This window comes from Sceloporus undulatus, chromosome 1 (assembly GCF_019175285.1).
Source record: "Sceloporus undulatus isolate JIND9_A2432 ecotype Alabama chromosome 1, SceUnd_v1.1, whole genome shotgun sequence".
NCBI lineage: Eukaryota > Metazoa > Chordata > Lepidosauria > Squamata > Phrynosomatidae > Sceloporus > Sceloporus undulatus.
The window spans coordinates 281,412,333-281,432,552 of record NC_056522.1 but is presented as its reverse complement, the minus strand read 5'-3'; positions in this window follow the sequence as shown (position 1 = coordinate 281,432,552).

Here is a 20,220-nt window from a genome sequence, read left to right as displayed (position 1 = left end):
GCGTGGCCAGGAAGGGGTTTCCAGCCCTCTTAAACAGGTTTCAGGGATGCATGGGGTGTGGCTGTGTGTTCAATCCTCCCACTTTCATTGATAAACAGTTTGATTAGCAGAAGCATTCCGTTGGATTCTATTCTATATGTGACATCAAGGCCAGGTCATTTTTAAGAACCAAGATACTTAAACAAGGTTAACATGCAAAGTATCGCAATGCACTTAAAAACTGAATACAGACTGAGTTTAAAAGATGTACAGTTCAATATGAGGTTACTAAAAATGGAACCAAATACTTTTAGAGTGATACTTGACAAATACCTACAAAGCTGGAAGAATTCATTTCTTTTAGGTTATTTTAAACATGCAAACATTAGTAAACATAAATGTTAAGGGTGATATCACTCATCTCCTGTTAATGTAATAGCTCCATTGTGCTGCATGCTTTTATAGCTATATTGTATCACTGGTATTTAAGTAGAGCTCTCAATTTAAATCAATGATTAAATGGTGCAGTGTGACTCAAAGAATGAGAGTATTGACTTTACTGGTTTTTGTTTAACTCACATCAGATTCAAAAGATGTTATTTATACTTTCTTGAAACAGAAATCTGTCTCTTCTAGCTCAGATCAACAGCAGGGACATAGCCAGGATTTTAGGAAAGGGGGGGGGGCAGACTAAGTGCCACCATTATAATGGGGCTTGGGCGTGGCAGCGCAGCAGCATTCACCATTCATTTTTCTAATGGAAGGGTGGTCCGGAACCCAACCCCCCCCCCTTGGCTACGTCCCTGTCAACAGCATAGCAGGAGCCAAGCCATTAGTTTAGAATCTCTAGTTATTTAAAATTAAGGCTACAATGCTATACCTACTTACTCATGGGTACCCTCCATTGAGCTCAGTAAGGACTCAGAGCTTGGGGCAGTTTCTTTTTTGGACCACAGCTCCCAGAATCCCTCGATCAACATGTCCAGTTGGGAAGTACATTTCCTTACTCTCCAGGAACTCCAATTTGCAAATCATGGCTGAGGGTGAAGTTAGGATGGGTGCCATGTTCCAGGCACTAAAACTGTTTCTTTGCCCTGAAAACCCACACATTTTCCCCATCAAGCAGAAAGCCAGCCAATCAAAGGCAGCCTGGTTGGCCAGCAAAGGGCAGGCTCAGGAGGATGAAAAGGCTATAAGCTGCTTCTCTCACCACACACTACAGTCCCTACCACAGGCTTTTGTTTGAGCTTATAAACAAATGAGAGGTTTGTAGTAACATCACTCTGCTAGTATTGATTGCCACCACTTTGGATCTGTGGACGCATAATACCCAGTATAGTGGGAAATACCTTTAAGGCACCTTGAGGGGGGGGAGTATAAGCAACAAGGTCATGCCCAGCTGGTTCTGCCTGTCTACCAGGTGGCAGTTATGGATGTAACTATTCTGTATTCATGATTGCTACTCAATCAACAAGTATGACAATATCGCCACAATCTTAATTCCTCGCTCCCAACCTACTTTACCAGGCATCAGCTGTATGGGAAGAAGGAGGTCCATCCTGCCAGTGACAGGAGCATGAGTAAATGATGTTTTCCTCAGGTTTGGAGGGGTTGGGCCAGAACAGGTTACTTAGTTATGTACAGTTAGTCTTCCAATTTTTTAAAATTTATTAAAAAATATATCATACAAAATCTTACAATCATAAGACAATGGTATAAAGAATTTCAAATCACTGAAAATTCTTATTAAAATTAATAAGGTGTTCCTTATTAAGGTTTTACACAATTCAAATCATTTAAAATAAATCTGACCATAGAGAACAGTGGCTAGATGGAGGAGAAATGGATATAAAATTTGTATTAATATAATCTATAGGGACAGACCATTTTTCCTGAAAGTGTCTTTAATTTTGTTGTTTTGAGTTATATTTCATATTTTCTGATAATTTCTCCATATGCCTTTTCCACCAGCTATCCAGGGATACAAAATCTGTTTTCCAATTATTAGCCACGTCTAATCGAGCAGCTGTCAACAAAAAAGAGGTCAACTTTCTATTTTTTAAGGATTTATTACTTCTTGTGTATATTGAAAATAACAAACGGGCTGGGCAAAAAAATATTTTTGTTTTGTAATTGAAGCAATTTGGTTGATCATGTCATATAAACAAATTCTGCATTCACAGATTCTACCATCCACAGCTTGCAAATATTGTTTTAAAAATCCAAGAGGCAAACTTTGATTTTGCCACTTTTATAAGGGACACAATTTTACTATGCCATTGTATATAATGGGACTTGAGCATCCATGGATTTGGTATCCAGGGTGGTGGTGGTCCTGGAACCAAGCCCCAGCGGATAACAAGGGCCCACTATATACATCTTAAGTAGTTGATACAGAAAACTAGCCAACAATTTTAATATGTAAGCAAATGTCTTAAAGATTATGAATCAATTAGGCTGCAATCCAAAATATAATTAGTAATTACTAAGCCCTTCTAAACACAGTATGACAAAAGCTTCTGCCACACTGCATAAATAAAGCAGTTTGACACCACTTTAACTTCCATGGCTCAAAGCTATGGAAAGTTTGGTGGGGCATAAGGCCTCTCTGATAGGAAAGGCTAAATATCTCACAAAATCCCAGAATTCCATAGCACTGAGTCATGGCAGCTAAAGTGGTTCAAAACTGTTTTATTTCTGCAGTGTAGCAGCAGCCTTACTTCTGGGGAAAAAAACATGCATAGCACAGTACTGTTAGTTTCTGAAACAATCACAAAGATCTAAATGACTTTTAATAAACTAAAGTATACGATCAGAGAGGCCTTATGCCCAAGAACAGTAAAAGAGAAGGGAGTTCAGCACGGATGGAAATTTCTCCGAAGATAGGGTTGCCATAGCGCCGAACCTCAAAACCGGGAAAAATGTAGGACAAAATTTTCAAAATTCTGTCCTACATTTTCCCTGGCGCTCGCGGCAGGGAGCGAAGGCCAAGCGGCGAGGGAAAGCCTCCACTTAAGGAGGCTTTCCCTCCCCGCCTGGGCCCCGGGCCTCACCGCGATCGGAGGCCAGGATCAGGGCCTCCCCTCGTTCCTGGCCCCCGCTGGGACCAGGAAGGAGGGGAGGATGCCGGCGACGATGGCCGCAGCCTCCCCTTGTTCCTGGCCCCCGCTGGGACCAGGAAGGAGGGGAGGAGGCCGGTGGCGATGGCCGCAGCCTCCCCTCGTTCCCCGCTGGGCCAGGAAGGAGGGGAAGGAGCCTGGCAGCGTATGGGAGCCCAGCCTCCCTCGTGTCCTGGTCCCCGTGGGAACAGGAAAGAGGGGGAGGAGGCTGGGACATTGGGGCCTGGTCCTCCTTCTTGGCCCCGGCTGGACCAGGAGGAGGGGAGGAGGCCGGCGGCGATGGCCGCAGCCTCCCCTCGTTCCTGGCCCCCGCTGGGACAGGGAGGGATGGACGCGGGCGGCGATGGCCGCAGCCTCCCCTCGTTCCTGGCCCCCGCTGGGACCAGGGAACGAGGGGAGGTTAGGCCGGCGGCCATCGCCATGGCCTGTCCTCCTTCTTGGCCCCGGCTGGGACCAGGAATGAGGGGAGGAGGCCGGCGGCGATGGCCGCAGCCTCCCCTCGTTCCTGGCCCCAGTGGAGGCCAGGAAGGAGGGAGGAGGCTGCAGGGAGGTGGAGAGGTTGGCCGGCTGCGCCCAAGAGGCGCCGCTCCCTGCAAGCCTTCTCCACACCAGGCCGCGCTGCTTCCTTTTCCTCCGGCGGCCATGCGCAGGGGAGGAGGAGGAGGGAGCGAGGCCCGAGGTTGCCCAGCAACCCCGCTGCAACGCGGGCTTTTCCAGTTTTGGTGCTGCAACCCCGTGCCGTGACCGGGCAGGTGCAGCCAAACCGGGAAAAACCCGGTTGCAACCGGGTTATGGCAACCCTATCCGAAGGGAGATACTGAAGGCAAATTTTAAAGAATTCCAATGAGGAGGAAAAATGGGAGGTGCCTCAAGAAACCAGAATGGATATTAAGGAACTTTTCAACTGAGCTAGGTTTTAAAAGGGAGATGTATAAGAAATGGAAAAGGGGGAGAATCACCAAAGAGGTTCAAACAAATAGCAAGCACATGTAGGGGAAAAGTCAGAAAAGCTAAAGTTCAGAATGAGCTCAGGCTTGCTAGAGAGGTTAAGAACAATAAAATGGCTTTTGGTGCGTAGGTCCATATCAAAAGGAAGAAAAAGGAAACGGTAGGGCCCCTGCATGCAGATGATGGGAGAAATTCTAACGGGACAGAGAAAAGACAAAACTACTCAACACCTTCTTTGCCTCAGTCTTCTCACAAAGGAAAAGGATGCTCAACTTGAGGAAAATGTAAACAAATGCACAATAGGGAAATGTAGCACAGAATAAGTAAAGAGCTAGTACAGGAATACACTGGTTAATCTTAGGGCTTATTCAACCTACAAAGAACCTGGTGTGAAAGTGTTTTTTCCAGGTCATTCATATTTGCACCGAGTGCACTTGTGCAATTTTCGGGGAGGAGGGGGGCTGGCAAAAACCCCACTTAACCTGGGGCTTTTACCTCGCCTTTAGAAGAAGCTACCTTTATTAAAGAGCTGCAAATGAGATGCACCCTTGATTCCATTCAGAGCACTCAGGAAGGGAGGGAAGGGATGGGATACTACAGAGGGCAGAACATACACATCCCACGTGGTCTTGCTCTGCCGGAAAAGCCACCATTGTTTTTCTTCTCAACACTCAGTGTGGGGATGAAGAAACTGGCTCCGTAAATGTGGTGGATTCAAATTTCCAGCTTCAGAAAGTGGTCCCTTTAAAGCACTGCCAACTTTTTTTTTCCTTCTGCCAGTGAATTAGTCCCCTTATCTGCACCAATGTCTGATTCCCAGAGCTCACAAAGGCAGGGGAGTTCTCTTCGGAACATGATGAGATGGTGTACTTTGTTTCTTTAAAATAAAATTTGACATCTTATGCATACCGTTGCTTTTGCATAGCGGCCATCTCATCAGTATGAAAGTACTTTAAATACTGCATAAGGGTGGTATGCTAAAGATGCACATCATGTGATTGACATTCTAAAAATGAAAGACCCATTTTAAATTGATACCACAGTAAGGTGAATGCAATAGGACTGAAACGCCATTGGCCATCTGTCAGGTGCTTTGATGTGTGTATTCCTGCATGCCAGGAGGCATGATATTAGTGTTGATGATATTAATGTGGTTAACTACGTTTGGGGGGGGGTTGGGGGGTGCCTCCAGTGAAAATTACGGAGGTCGCCCATTGAAACTAATAAAATTCAAGTAATAAAACCATTAAAACATATCAGCACCCTGAATTAACAAAGCTATCACAACACCCAATTTAAATCCCAAGGACTGTTTGATACAAATGTTATGGAGTCGCTCTAAAGAATAAGTGCTCTGACAAGGTTTGTTTTTGAAAAACAAAAAACAAAGTATATATTTCCCCACCGCAGTTGAAGAAATTCCTTGAGTTTGTTTTTTTTTATTTTTATTTTTATTTTTAAAAGACAACTCAGAGGAACTCAAATATCTGAATATTTTGAGGAAAACATTGCTGGCAAATAATGTTTCTTGTTGTACTAGAGCCAAAGAGTTTAATGAAATGTTCATGAGAATGTTCGGCAACTGGCACATTCCTATGGGAACATTGCTGGCGAGGTTTAACAGAGCATGAGGGACATCAGGAACCAAACATGGGGGGCGTTTTTTAGGGTGAACTGCAATGATCAAAACTTTACTTTAAAACACACAGTCTGTTTTGTCTCTGAAGTGCTTTCATGTATCTTTAAGTACAATAAAACCATCACCTGCCTTCTCTCATGATCTTTCTCCTCCCCAAAAGAAGCTACTATAGCTTCATTCTTTCAAATTGTAACAGATGTGTAAGCTGAAAACTGTCGTAACCACAACCTCATTAAAAAAAACCCTCTCTTCTTTGTGGTAATAGGATGCCTATATAATGCTTTAATGAAGGTTTGATAGAAGAGTAAACACATCGTGGGTAAGCAACAATCATCCTCAGCTCTGCCCCATCAATTTTATAGCTTGCTCATGCTCTCTCCCAATTACTACTGTTCTTATAATAGTATATTTTATTCATAGTTGAAATTTGCCTGTTCCTGCCCAGGTCCATACCTAATATCACAAAAGATATCTATAGGGTGTCTTTTTCTCCTGCCCTCACTTTTAACACAACAAAAATCTTACCAGCTATACCTCAGATAACTCTCTCCAAGGGTCCAGTCATACGGCAGAATTAAGCACGTGATTCCATTTTACAGCTAGGTGGTCCATTCCATGGAATCTGGGATTACAGTTTGGGGAGAGATATTTAGAATCTCAGCTGAATTCCATAGATAGAACCATGGTTGTTAAAGTAGAATAATAACACTGTAATTCAGTGGTGTGAATGGGCCATTTTCCTGCCCTTTTAAAAACCTTAGGAATGTGTCGCAATGCCTTAGGTGTCTGTCGTCTGTCTGTCTGTCTCTCCCTCTCTCTCTCTCGTTGCCTTTTTTGCCTGACTCAAGGATTTTAGCAAATGCTGCAGAGAGTTCACCTGTGTTGGCTAGCCTCTTTAAAAATATTTTTGATCAGTTATATTTGTTTTCTTTTAGTAATACTGACTTGAAAATGCACCACTATAGTATCAATATGCAAGGGATCTTGTAACACCTTTGAAACTAAGGGCTATACAGACTGGGCTGAAGGGATGGCAGGACGCTGCCTTTTTTTACCCCAGATGGTGGCTGCGGGCAACTGCATGCCGCAGCACTGATCCAGCCTCAAGAGCACAAAAAGAAGCTGGAAAAACCAGCTGGCTTCTTTTTGCACCTCTAAAGGCATCATAGCTGTTATGGGTAGCATGATGATGCCCCTTCACGCTGCGCCATTGGACACAGCACCAGAGGTGCATCACATGGTGTGGTGCTGTGTGGGGATGGTGTACGCCCAATGTGAGCCCTGGCGGCGGTGTAAGGGCATCAAGCAGGGGACGCTCAGCCTGACTCTGCCCACAGGCCAGCATTTTTTGCTGGTCTAGACAGAGGCCTAACTGAGCAATGGCCTTCAACACTCTGCTTTAGCCAAGCAGGAAGTCCCTACACCAGAGGATAAATGGACATAAAAAGACATAAGAAATAAGAATACACAAAAACTGCTTGCAGAACACTTCAGTAATTGTCTGGTATCCCATCTCAGAAAGCTCAGAACAGGTCAAGGGCCATCTCGATCCGTGAACAAAAAGATGCAAAGGAAGATTTGAAAGATCTTAGGAAGGATCGAATTAGGAGAATTTTAATTAGCTCAAATATTTCTGAGAGGTGGCCCTAACAACACCACATGCTGGAATCGGGTCCAATATGTGTATACCAGAGGTCGCGCAAGCCCCAAGAGAAAGAGATGCGTGCTGACCAACTAGGTCCAATTACAACGTAGCGTTTATTAAAGCACAGGGAAAATCACACAGCAAAGGGGAGAACACACACACACACATCAATGTACAGCAGGGGAGGGGTGAGTTCGGGAGATAGGTTTGAGAAGAGAGGCACCACTAGGGAATACTACTTAGAAGCCTTCTCCGGAAGTCCTGATGAAGCTTGGGTGGACAGTGAATCAGGCCGCAGGAGCGGGGGAAAGGAGGGCACGGGAGCTAAGAGCAGAGTTCAAATTGGTGTCGACCAATTTGCAACCTGGTGAAGTGCAAGCTCAGCTCAGCTCAGGCTCAAAGCTCAGAGTTCGAGAGGGTCCAAAAACTCTGGGTTTTTATAGTGCGAAAGTATCGGGAGGCTATGGGGGATGGCTAGACAAAGGTGTTGATTGCTTGGGCTTTGTTAAGCCAAGAGCAAGTAATGTGTTGCACAATGCATTTAGGGCTGGACACAATTCGGAGGGGCAACCGACGTGATTACTAAATCATTAAGCTGATCACTTGGCCAACAGGTGAGAAGCCAAAGTCTAGTGTCTTACTTGGGCAAGCAGTGGGCGAGTTCTGGTTTGGCGACTCCCAAACTTCCTATGGAAAATTCCAATTCTAGCTTTCTTTCTAGGTGCTTGCTTGCAGGGCGAGCTGCCTAGGTGGTCTCTCCACTTTTTAGGTTAATGGCAGGTCTTCTCTGCGGTCAGTCAGGGTGTCATAGCACAGACGCATGTACCCAAATTTTATTAAACAAACTTGGTAACAAAGAAAATAGCAGGATGGAATGCATCACAGACGCCAATCCAGCAGCAAGTGGGACAAAGATAATATTTTTGAAACACTACACATTTCAACACTAGCTAACATCCTCCTCCATGCTTCATGAGGGAGCTTGACTAGTTCATCATATATCGTCTCTGGTTCCCACACCACATTCCAGCACGCATTCATATGGTGTAATTACTCTTCGTGGCTCTATGCAATGGCCTTCCTTGCCTTTGTCATTTCATCTGTCATTTCATGCACAAGGTTTTTTGAATCTGAATTGACATTCTCATATTGGTTGGCTTACATAGTCTGTTTTTGTGCATTCTCCATTCAAACATGCATGCTGAGGAAGTAGACTCAAATCTAGAAAGCCCATGCTACCATGTTGTTTTCCGTCAATTAGTGTCAAAGTTGCGACAAGATTCCGTTGCATACAGATTGTTTCATACTAATACAGCTGGTTTTGAATAATAAATAAAATAAAAACAAATAAAAACACACTGTAATTATTATGTTTTAAAAAACATTACATTCAAAGGTTTTCTCAGTTACATACATAATTCCAGAATAAAAAAGCAGAAAAGAAAAAATAGAGAGTAAGAATGACATTAGTTGTGAGTTTCTGATAAAAGCTGACCATGACAAAGTTGCAAGTATTTTTAGATCTTCTCTTCATGCGATCACACAGGGAGGAAAATTTATCTTTCTAGTAATGAATTATCAATCTTTTTAGCAGTCAAAGGGGTGGCAAATAATTGTACTTTAGTTGGACCATTTGTTAATTTCCAAGAAACAGGTAAATAATTCAAAGAACAGACACGTCCCTGAATAACAAACAATTGCAATTCAAATTTATTGTGTGATTACTTCTGCCCAAATGTAGCTGTTTATTGGACAACTCCAAAATGTATGCATTAAGGAAGGCATAGCGTCTCCAATAAGTTTGCTGATTTAGAAGCCCTTTCTTGAATACATGTTGTGGCAGCCAATGTACAAAAGAGTAATTGTTGCTGTAAGATGTAGTGGGAGATTTTCAATCATAATAGTTAAAATGTTTAAACCAATGGCCATTGATTATCAGCATTCATTATCCAGTTCTCTCTTCCATCTTGCTATAAACCTCATGTGTAATATATATTTATAGAAAACAAAAAAATATAGAGGGGAAGGGAGAGATAGAGAGTTGGTTGGATACTGGTTGGCTTCAATAATGTCACTGATGATGCACTTAAGCTACAGAGCCAAACCTGGATTGTAACAATTGTTTCACGTGTACATATTGGCCATTTATTGGCAGAGGTAGTTGTAAACGACTTTGCAAAATTGAAAGGGCAAATAGTTGAAAAACTAGTTGTATGCAGTTACACGTCCTGGAGGATCAACATACATAGAGTGTGAAGTTAAAGGCTTCAGGACAGCAGCCCTAGTTTTTCTGTGGGTTTTTCTGGGCTATGTGGCCAATTACATTCTGGAAAGTTTATTCTGACGTTTCATCTGCATCTGTGGCTGTCATCTTCAGAGGGTGGTGGCATGGAGTATGTGGTATATATATATTGGGTAACCCATGTGTGGGAGAAAGTGATTTACATTAAATCTGTGTGTTGGTCTGTTGTTGAATGGCAAGGCCTCAGGTGGGAGATATGTGGGAGAGATCTGTTTCTATTTAATTAGTAATCATGTCTGCAAGGAAAACCCCTGACACTGGGTGAGTTCATTTGCATGCACTGAGTCTTAATTTGGTGTTCTTCAGACTGATAGCCAAACTTGGCCCAGTACAAACAGGCCCTAAACAACACCTTCATCATGTGCTAAGGTTGCCCGGGGCAGAGCGCCACACATCCCACAACCCTGAGCATGTGACTAGGGCATCATCGCTGCACAACGCCGTATAGACGGCGCACGTAGTGATGACATCACGGCTGCACTGCATCAAAATGGAGCAGTGCAGCAGCAACTGTGTGTGCTGCTGCAGACTGCTTGCGGCAGCTCAAAAGGAGCGCTTTTTAGCGCCCTTTTTTGCTGCACAGCAACAAAAGGCGGTCATCCTGCCCTTTCGGGCCCATTTGTACAGGCCCAGTTTACTTTCAGTGTTTCTTCTTTCCCGTTGAAGTTGTCCAGGTGTTGTGGATTTCAATGGCCTCCCGTGTGCATTTTGACCTGGTAGTTGCTGGCATGGTCCTGAATTTCAGTGTTTTCAAATAGCATTCTATGCCCAGGTTGGTTATGAGTGTTCTGCTACGCCAATTTTTTGCTGGCTCAGTCTGCACGGGTGTCTTGTGTTTTTTAATTCATGGTTTGAACACTGTTAGTGGTGTATGTAGAGCTGCCCACAGCCACGGACGCGTTTACTGCATGTCATTTTCTTTAGTTTAATTTATTTTCATAGAGTTTTTTCTTGGCAAGATTTATTCTGAGGAGGTTTGCCATTGCTTTCTTTAAAGGCTGAGATAATGTGACCTGCCCGAGTTCACTTTCTACGACCAAATGGGGATTTGAACCCTGGTTCCCAGAGTCCTAGGCGATACTCAGACTGCTAGACCATGTGGCTTTTCCTAATATGCCAACTATTATAAAAGAGCTAGTCTGAGAACTTTTATATTTGGTTTGTTTTTCAGCTATTGGCAGAATTGCCTGCTCATTGTATTCTTCTACGTTTAACCAGCTGTAGGACGTCAGCTACCCTTAACATTTCCCTGTCTTTACACACAGACAGTACCTTTAAGCTTATAATTTTAACATGAAGGTGTTGAGTTGCAAAAATTGACAAATTCCCATCACAGCAGCAAGTGAGTTTGGCACCTGAGGCTGAAAGTACAACACATGCCTTTGTACAACAAGAATAATTAAATAGCTAACATTTATGAGATCCCACATCATTCTGGGCTAATTGGTAGGATCAACCATGACAATAAGCATGCACGCATCAATTCTGAATTCCCTGAACTACCCGTTGGATTTTATCTGTGATTTTTTTTTAAATGGGTTCAGTAATATCCAGTTATTTTTTGGTTTAAATTTATGCTATTTGGTACAAATACTGCTCTGTTTCCTGAAGTCAGCAGGGACCTTTTACATACCTAAGAATGCCAGAGTTTGCAATAACAAATTCTACACATTGTGAAGCAGAATAATATGTGCTCAAAAATATTGACATTCCCATCTTTGTTCATAATTAGGACCCAAAGCGAACACAAATGATACAAAAAGTGAAGATAATGGCAGAGAGTGCATCATCGCTGTAGAAATAATGCAGTTTGACACCACTTTGATGGCCATGTCCCTTCACATAATCATGGGATTGTTGTTTTTTTGAGGGCACCAGCATGCCTTTTGCACAGAGGCGAAAGTTCTTGTAAAACTACAATTTTTTTTTTTTACAAACAACACCTGGCTAAACAAGACTACGTGTGAAAGGGATCTAGGAGTCCTGGTAGACCACAAGTCAACAGTGTGATGTGGCAGCTAAAAAGCCAATCATGTAGGTTTGCATCAATAGAAGTATAGTGTCAGATCAAGGGAAGTAAAGTGCCACCTATTTTCCTTGGTCAGGCTCACCTGGAGTACTGTGTCCGTTCTGGGCACCATATTCATAAAGAATGTTGACAAACGGGAGCATGTCAGAGAAGAGCCAACAAATGTGAAGGTCTGGAACCATGCCTTAGAAGGAAAGACTCAGGGGAGCTGGGTATGTTTAGCCTGGAGAAGAGAATGTTACGGTGAATGATGCCCTGTTTTAACATTAAGGGGTGTCACGTGGGATGGAGCACTGTTTTTCTGCTTTCCAGAGATTAAAACAAGGAAAAACAGATGCAAACTACAGAGACGAGATTGCCACCTCAACATTAGGAAAACTGTCCACAGTAAGAGCTGTTCATAGTGGAACACACTTACTTGTAATATGGTGGTCTCCTTCCTATGAGTCTTTAAACAGAGGCTGGATGGCATCTGTTGGGGATGCTTTGATTGTGAGTTCCTGCATGGCAGGGGCTTGGACAGGTGGGCCCTTGGTAGTCTCTTTCAACTCAGTCATTCTATAATTCTATGAAATCCCAGTATGGCATAGGATGGAGCTACAGCACTTAAAGTGGTATCAAAGATTATTTCTGCAGTGTAATGCACTCTATCATCATTTCCAGCCATAATAGACCTCTGAATACAATGGTAACTAAGGCGCGTTACAGACCGCCCTTTGGGGCGGCCTGTAGGCCACCTTTCCCGCCGGATCGGGCCTCAGCGGCCAGAGCGGCAGCCGCTGAAAGCCCCGATCCGCCGCTTCCGGGCTGCAGGGAAGCGCAAAAGGCCCCTTCCCGGCAGCGCCTGGAAAGGGGTGTCCTGGGGCTTCAAGCCCAAGGACACCCCGGGCAGCAGGGACAAGGAGAAAGGGGCCGTTGGGCCCCTTTTCTCCTTTGGTCCGCTGGGCGCAGCTGTCTGAAGGCTGCGCCCAGCGGACCAACCAGGAAGGAGCTCCAAAACGGAGCTCCTTTCGGGGTCGCGGAAAGGGCGCCCTAGGCGCCCTGCCGTGACCCCAATACGTCACAACCGCGCACCTCTTTGGAGGCGGCGGGCTGGGAGTTATCGATGACGGGGCTTGTGTGGAACGGCTGGCTGCCCTTTTGTGCGCGCATAGCGGCGCACTAGGGTTAGGGCCAGTGCGGAAGCACCGCCCCGCCTTAACCCTAGTACGCGCTCTGCGCGTACTTTGAAGCCCATCTGTAGGGGCCTATGGTAAGTCACACTGTCATTTAATGTCAACTGACTCTAGCTGAGTTAGGCTCACAGTGGGTTGGGGCTGAACCAAAACAGGGCACACTATTAAATCAAATAAAACAAGTGCTGAATATGTGAATGCAATTTAACTGAATAAAGTTTAAAAGCAGGCCCACCTGGTTCGCTAATACATGTCCACTGGTCATTATAAATTTGCTCATTTTCAGACTTTATGGCACTTGCTCTTCAAATTCTGGTTGGTGCCTCTGAAAATACTAATCTAACTACATTGTAGCTACGTTTTCATATAACTGGAGAAGCTGCAGTGTGTTTTGCAAGCAGGACTGATCTGTGTGATTGTCCATCAATGAGAAACACAGCAGCCATTTTCCTGGACTAGGTAGGAGGTAGAAAAAGGAAGTCTTGGGATTTATGCATATCAGATGCTGCTGAAAGATTGTATGTTGTAAACTCTTGGCAGCCAGGGATCTATCTTCTCATCAAAATGCAACACTTGGCATTTTAACTTACCTTCCCATAGTGGCAACAGTACATGTAGTTGCTTGTGTTTGAATGGTTTCAGCATAGCAAATTGTAAGAAGGAGTGTGTTGTTCTAAATTCATACATCAACTGAATTTGGACTCACCAGAATGACCGAAAATAGTTTCCTCCACAGTCTTTGGTAGGAAGCAAAATCTTTATCTGTTTGGAAGATAAACTGTAATCCTAGAGTACATTTTATTTTTTCTTAAGTAGCATCCTAGCATGCTTAGAACAAGACATCCCACTGCTACACTTGAATGGCATTATGCCACTATTCTTTCATTCTTCCCTCTTAGAGAATTGTATTCTAAGAAAAAGATATAAGGAAAAAAGATGAAGAAGTTGTGGGACAAAGTGGGCACAATGGGAATAGTATATTTGGAGATACACACACAGGCACACACCATAAAATTCTGTGAATGGCGAGTAACATTGTACAGTAAAGATCTTGTCTGGAAGTGGCTTAACGTTTGGGATGTACTCACTGCTCTAAACATTATTTTTTAACATGGCAGAATCTAACACAGATGTTCCAGGCAATGTTAGCTCTTTGAAGCATTATCATCCACTGAAATCAACAGGACATACAAAACTTCAAATAAGCTAGGTAAATGGTGGGTTTGACTCACTATCTGCAACTAGATTAGACAGGCAGGGCTGGATAAATGGATTGATCTTGTTTTTAAAAGTAGCTGAAGGCTAACATTGCTCCTAAAGTCTGGACCAATGATTAAAAATGAAATAGAAAAGCATTTGATATAGAATGAGAAAAGAAAAGCTGAAGAGGTTTGTCGGTATGGAGGAAAGAGGTCAAAATGAAAAGCAGAAGTATATTAATAAATAGGATTAACATTTATTATGAACCATTTCAGCAAATAATAAATAAATATTGGTAAGGATTCACACCAGTGAAGGTGGGCGCAGATGAGCACATTCTTTCCCTATTAACAGGGGATTTTTGCAGTCAGTATGTGATATCACACCCACATCAAGGTACAGGATGAGTTTACACATGGGAAATTTGACAAAATGATATTCTTTCAGTGGATTAAATGAAAAACCCACAGAAATCCAAAATACAGTAGGAACAGGAGTGTGTGGCATACCCAGTCTTTCTTCAAATGGTGCCTTTCTAGAGGTTGGACTACATTGGCAAAATTTTCTGACCATTGTGATGGGGCCTAGTCTAAAAACTTTGGAAGCCACAAGTGGCCTTAGTCAATACCCACTGCAAGTAGGAGTTCAAGCCTCTGATAACAATAACAGATCATGTCCTGATCTACTGGGTGGAGAGTAAAAGACAAACAGGAAAAAACATAGAGGCAGTTTCTTCATGTGTTTGGATCGGGCTTCCCACCACAGGTTTCTACACTGCCAGCAACTGGCAGTGGCTGTCAATGGATTACCCTGATGGAACACCCCTGACAAGAGCAAAAATAATAAAGCCCCGAGTGGTCTGCTATAACACATGTAACTTGGTCTGAACGAATAACATTCCTGCCCTGAGGATGGAAAGAGTTCTTTCAGAAAGATACAGAGGAATCCATAGGCTCTTTGACAGCAATTAGTATAAAATGCAATGATGCATGTGAAAATGGAACTGAGTCAAAAATATATGTTACAAGTTTCTTTTTCCTGTTATGTCAACAAAGGTGCTACAGAATTTCTGGATAGCTTTCTATATTGAAATGTCCAACAAAGCTATGTCTTACATTTGTAGCATTAGACTAGGAATAGACAAACCAACCACTCAGCTATGAGGCTTCCTCGTAACCTTGCACAAGCCAAGATGGTCAGTTCAACCACCCTTATAAGGCTTTTGTGAGAAGAGTGTGGAAATGATCCATTGCCTCAAACTATCAAGGAAGAACTGGAGTGTACTACAAGAAGAGCAAATTTCTATACAAAGCATGGTAAATCAACCCATGTATAAGTGAGGGTAGTTTTGGAAGCCTTGCATCCTCCTAGGGTTGCTAAAATGAGTACCCAGTTTGCTGGGGGCAATTAGCTTACACATTGCCAACCACTTAGCGAGTAATCAGTTTCACTGGATAAGTGGTATAGAAATGTACTTGCATAGCTGTGCTAAAAAAATACCAAAGAATTAAAAATTTACAAGAAAAGAGATTCCACCCTCAACATTAGGAAGAACTCCTGACAGTAAGAGCTGTTGACAGTGGAACGCACTCCCTTGGAGTGTGGTGGGTCTCCTTCTTTGAAGGTTTTTAAACAGAGGCTGGCTGGCCATCTATCACAGTGCTTTGCATGGAGGAGGTTGGACTGGATGACCCTTCGGATCTCTTCCAACTCTACATTCTAGGATCTATGAAATTCCAGCAAGTATAACTGTTTGTAACCATCCTAAAGGCTGAATGGATGAGGAGCAAACTATGGTAAATGGTGGCTGTACAATGTGTGGGGAAGCAAACCAGGCATAGGGAGGCTAAGAAAACTCACACAGTCAAAAAGGACAAAAAGGAACAAAATTGCAAGTAAGGGGGCTTAACAGATGGCATTTAATGCTGGCCTTGGGGCAGAGTGACCCTGGTGTCCCATGGCCAAATGTGCCCGACACATGGCGGGGGGCATCACAGCCCTCCTTTGGTACGCGTTTAGACACACTGCACCAGAGGAGTGCAGAAAAGTTGCCACCGCCACAGCAAAGGCAACTTTCTGTCAGCATTAAAAAGAGCATTATGGCCTTTCTTTTTAGGACCTTCAAAATGCTGGATGTGGGGGCTCAGTGTGCAGTTGGCTGCAGCCTGATTGAGCACTGAAAGGGGCTGTTGGAAGCCGCTCCTTGGGGCCATCTGTTGAGCACTAACTTAGCAGTGATTGCAGAACTTCAATGTTATGGTGATAACTTTGATTTACACAGAAAAGCTGACAAGCATAACAAATGTCTTCATATATCATCCAAAGCCTGATGTCTCATTTCTGGAATAGAATCACCAGAATGCCTTGCCTGGCAGAGTGGTGAAAGGCAAGAGCTTAGTGCACCAGGAGAACCTAAAGAAGCACTGAACCCCTCTACACTCGTGGTAACCATTTGAGGGAAAAGTGCAAAGAGCCAGCACACAATTTCTCACCCAGAATTCAAAAAGTTTAGAGCAGCACTGTGGGGGGGAAGGGAGAAGGGGGTACAGTCTTTCGTTTTAGGTTCTCCTAGGATGACTAAGCTCCAGCTTTTGCCATGCTTCGCAGAGAAGGGTAGTTACGTTTTTGCTAAGAGTTAAGGCATATCTGTAGATGAGTCAACCCAAGTTTTGGGTCTTTTTTGACTAAGATAAATGTATTCATTTATTGATTTAGTTAGTTGGTTCTATCAAATAGAATATTTGATTTCTATCCCGCCTTTCTCCCAAAAGGACCTAAGTTGGCTCCACAAATAAAAATTCTAAAAACCTATTACAATAAACAGTTAAAATAATATCAAAAACGTACAAAATTACAAATATTAAAACACAATAAAACCAGTATATATATATACAAACAAACAACACCAAAGCCACCCCAATTATGAGCATTAAAAGCCTGCCTGAATAAAGCCGTTCTGCTGGTGAAAAAGCAAGCAAGGAAGGGCCTAGCCTTGTGTTCTCATGGAAGGGCATTCACAGAGACCAAGACATATGTTTTATATAGTAATTATGCAAATATGATCAAAAACTCAATTGAGAAGTTGTGTGTTGCATTTGAAAGTCCAGATTATTAAGATTTCTTTATGCATATCATTTCTAATGCAAATACAACAGGTTCTTTGGGGTGGGACAACTAAAAAATTATGGTTCAATGGAAAATTTGGCTAAGTTGCTGTGGTGCTGGATGAAACATCACATAAATTCACTGTGTGTACCCAGTAGCGTCAGTGAGGGGGTGCAGGAGGTGCAACTGCATGGCTGATACCCAGAAGGGGGGGTATGCCCCAGAAGAGGGGAGGTGACACCAGTAACTCCCCTCCCGCATGCTGGGCTGCACAAGACTGCTCAGCACCACCACAGGAATTGCTTGGCCTCGACATGGGTACCCAGCGCTGTGTGGGTTGCCATTTGGACCGCACAACTGCCCCTGGGCCACACACAGCTGATCGCTAGGTTCGTGAGGGTGCTCTAGCCCCACACAGGTGCTCCTGTGGCTGTGCCCTGGAAGTCCCACTCCGGAAGTCTCCTGCCCAGAACTCCTGCCCTCCACACCAGGTTGTCAACTGGGGGGGAGCCACTGTGTATACCATGGCGGGTTACAGACGCCGAAAAGTGGCGCTTCTTCTTGCACCCGGATGAGACGCTGCGAGGTGCTACTCGCGCACTCACGGCTTCACATCCGGGGTGCGACGTTGCGGACACTATGTGCGTCCGAATGTCAAAATGGCGGCGCCCATGTGTAGTAGGATGGCGCCATTATTACACCCCCGTACATGCACAGGTTAGGCGGGTATGGATGCTAGTCCTCAGCCAACCCTAGCACGTGACGGGGGGCGCCGCAAAGGCCGTTGTAAAGGGCCATGTAAACGTCAGACACATATCCTAAGATAATGGTTCATTGATACAAAAAGCACAAACATTGATTATCCCAAATATTGTATATGCATCCCCAGACATTGGGTGTAGGGATGGCATCCCCTACTATCCTACTCATCTATTAAGGTGAGATTCTACCCTTTGGACACTGAAAAGGATCTTTTCAGAGGTGGTCTATGATTATTAATTACTTGGTTTGTTTGGGGCTCTATTCTATATAGTAAGGGACGGCTTAGACATTACACCTGCCACCTGCCAAATGTTGTGCTATTGCTCCATGGCATGGCAGTATACACATTAGAAGCAGTTTCAGCACATCCACAGACTGTCTCCATGCCACTGCAAGTCCCCAAAGGGAGGAGGTTGCAACCAAACGTAAGACGTGTCTGGTCCACAGAGGAAGTGACTCTTACATATATCTGATATACTACTTATCTATTGGGTGAGTGATTTGCAGCTCTTTTTAACATTGTGGTAAAAGATATAAGCAACGCAGCAATTCAACCAATTCATCTGTGAAAGGATGGGTAAGAATTCTTATCTGAAACTGGCATCATTCGGTCTCTCGTATATATGTACACATATATTTAGCTCTCGTGGTGACAGGGAATTAAAAAATGACAGTAAATTGTTTTCTGTTCTTTTAAATTCTGAGAAATATTTTCTAAAGGTTTGTAGGTGGGCTTCCTGTAGGCTGCTAACACTTTCATTTTTCTGTCAGAGGAGATTTGATTTCTTCGCCTGCTTCCTGCTTTTGGATAAAATACATAGCCTGGCATCATTTTTTAAAAGCTCACTTCTCATGCGGTGGTTCAATTCGGTAAGATTTGCGAAGCATTATTCCTTATGTATTTTTTGTAAATGTTTAATCGTCGAGGTAACATTTGACAATAGGCCCTTAGTCTCAGATTAATCCACATCGCTGCTCCTGAAGCTGATTCAAACTGATGCTTTCCTTTTCAGAGATTTGGCAAGGATAATATTAATAGAGCAAAAAGAGTAAAATAAATGAAACACTCCGACTTAGTGAATCATGATTTTCAGTATATATTACACTATGTAGGTTTGAACTACATCTTTTCAATATGTAAGCTTGGGAAGGATAATCTTTCTGAGACTTAGGAAATTTATTTCTCCTGGCACTATGGTGAATATAACATTTTCGTGTCGACCATACTAAGATCTAGTCTAGCCTTTAGGCCAGCGGTGGCCTGGACAGATTACCGTTGAAACTCACAGTAGGTCTAGTTGGTCTATCGGTAAGGTACTAGCTGATCTCATCTGGACATAAATTGATTTATAACTGATTTATCTTCAGAATACATCGTGCCCTAAAGAAACCAGCTCCGGTCGGATCTTGGAAACTAAAGCAGAGTCAGCCTGCGGTACTACTTAGATGGGAGACAATCAATGATACAAGGTGCTGTGGGCTATATGTTCAGAGGAGTAGAACTGGCAAAACCATTCTGAGGATCTTGTGCTAAGAGCAAACCCAATAAAATTAATGGGGTCCCGTAAGTCAAAAGGCGACTTGAAAGCACATCCATCCATTTTATCTCAGCTTCCTAGTTTACCAGATGTTTCTGATGGAAGTTTGGGCCCTCAGTTTTTTGGATTCGGAGTGTCATAAGATAGTGGTAGTGTTCCAAGTAATGGTCACTTTTTGTACTTGTGTTACTGTGATCCCATCTATAGTAATTTCATTCAGGATATATGGTCATTTTGGGTGGATTGCTGCCTGGACTTTTTTATCACCCACTGAAACCACCAAGCCGTTTCTTCCCCCAGAGGTTTGCGAATTTGAGGCCTTGAGTAGTTCACAACCTGCGCAGTATGCTTTTACTGGCTATCCCAAGGATTGTCACATCTATAATTCAAGGCTTTCTGTCAACACACACGTTAGGTTGTAACTGTTATCTGTTTGAATCTTAAACTCCTACTGTTATAAGATTTTACTTCACATCTTTGCTAATTTTTTAGCAGTTTAAAAGAAGGTAAATTACACTTTTTTGCATAGATTCCAATGTGCTATGCACGCCACTTATCAGGCATGTTTTATATCATACATATATTCATATTCATGATCATAAGTTTCATCCTTCTTCATGCATATAGAACATACTATTCTTAGTATTTTTTTTCAATATTTGTCTTAATGCTATTTTGTCGTGAAGTGTCTATTCTTCAGCAGAAATATAAGTAATTCAGTTTTTTTTAAGTTCGCTCATTCTAATAACCATATCCAGGTGTTCACTTTCTCAGTGTTT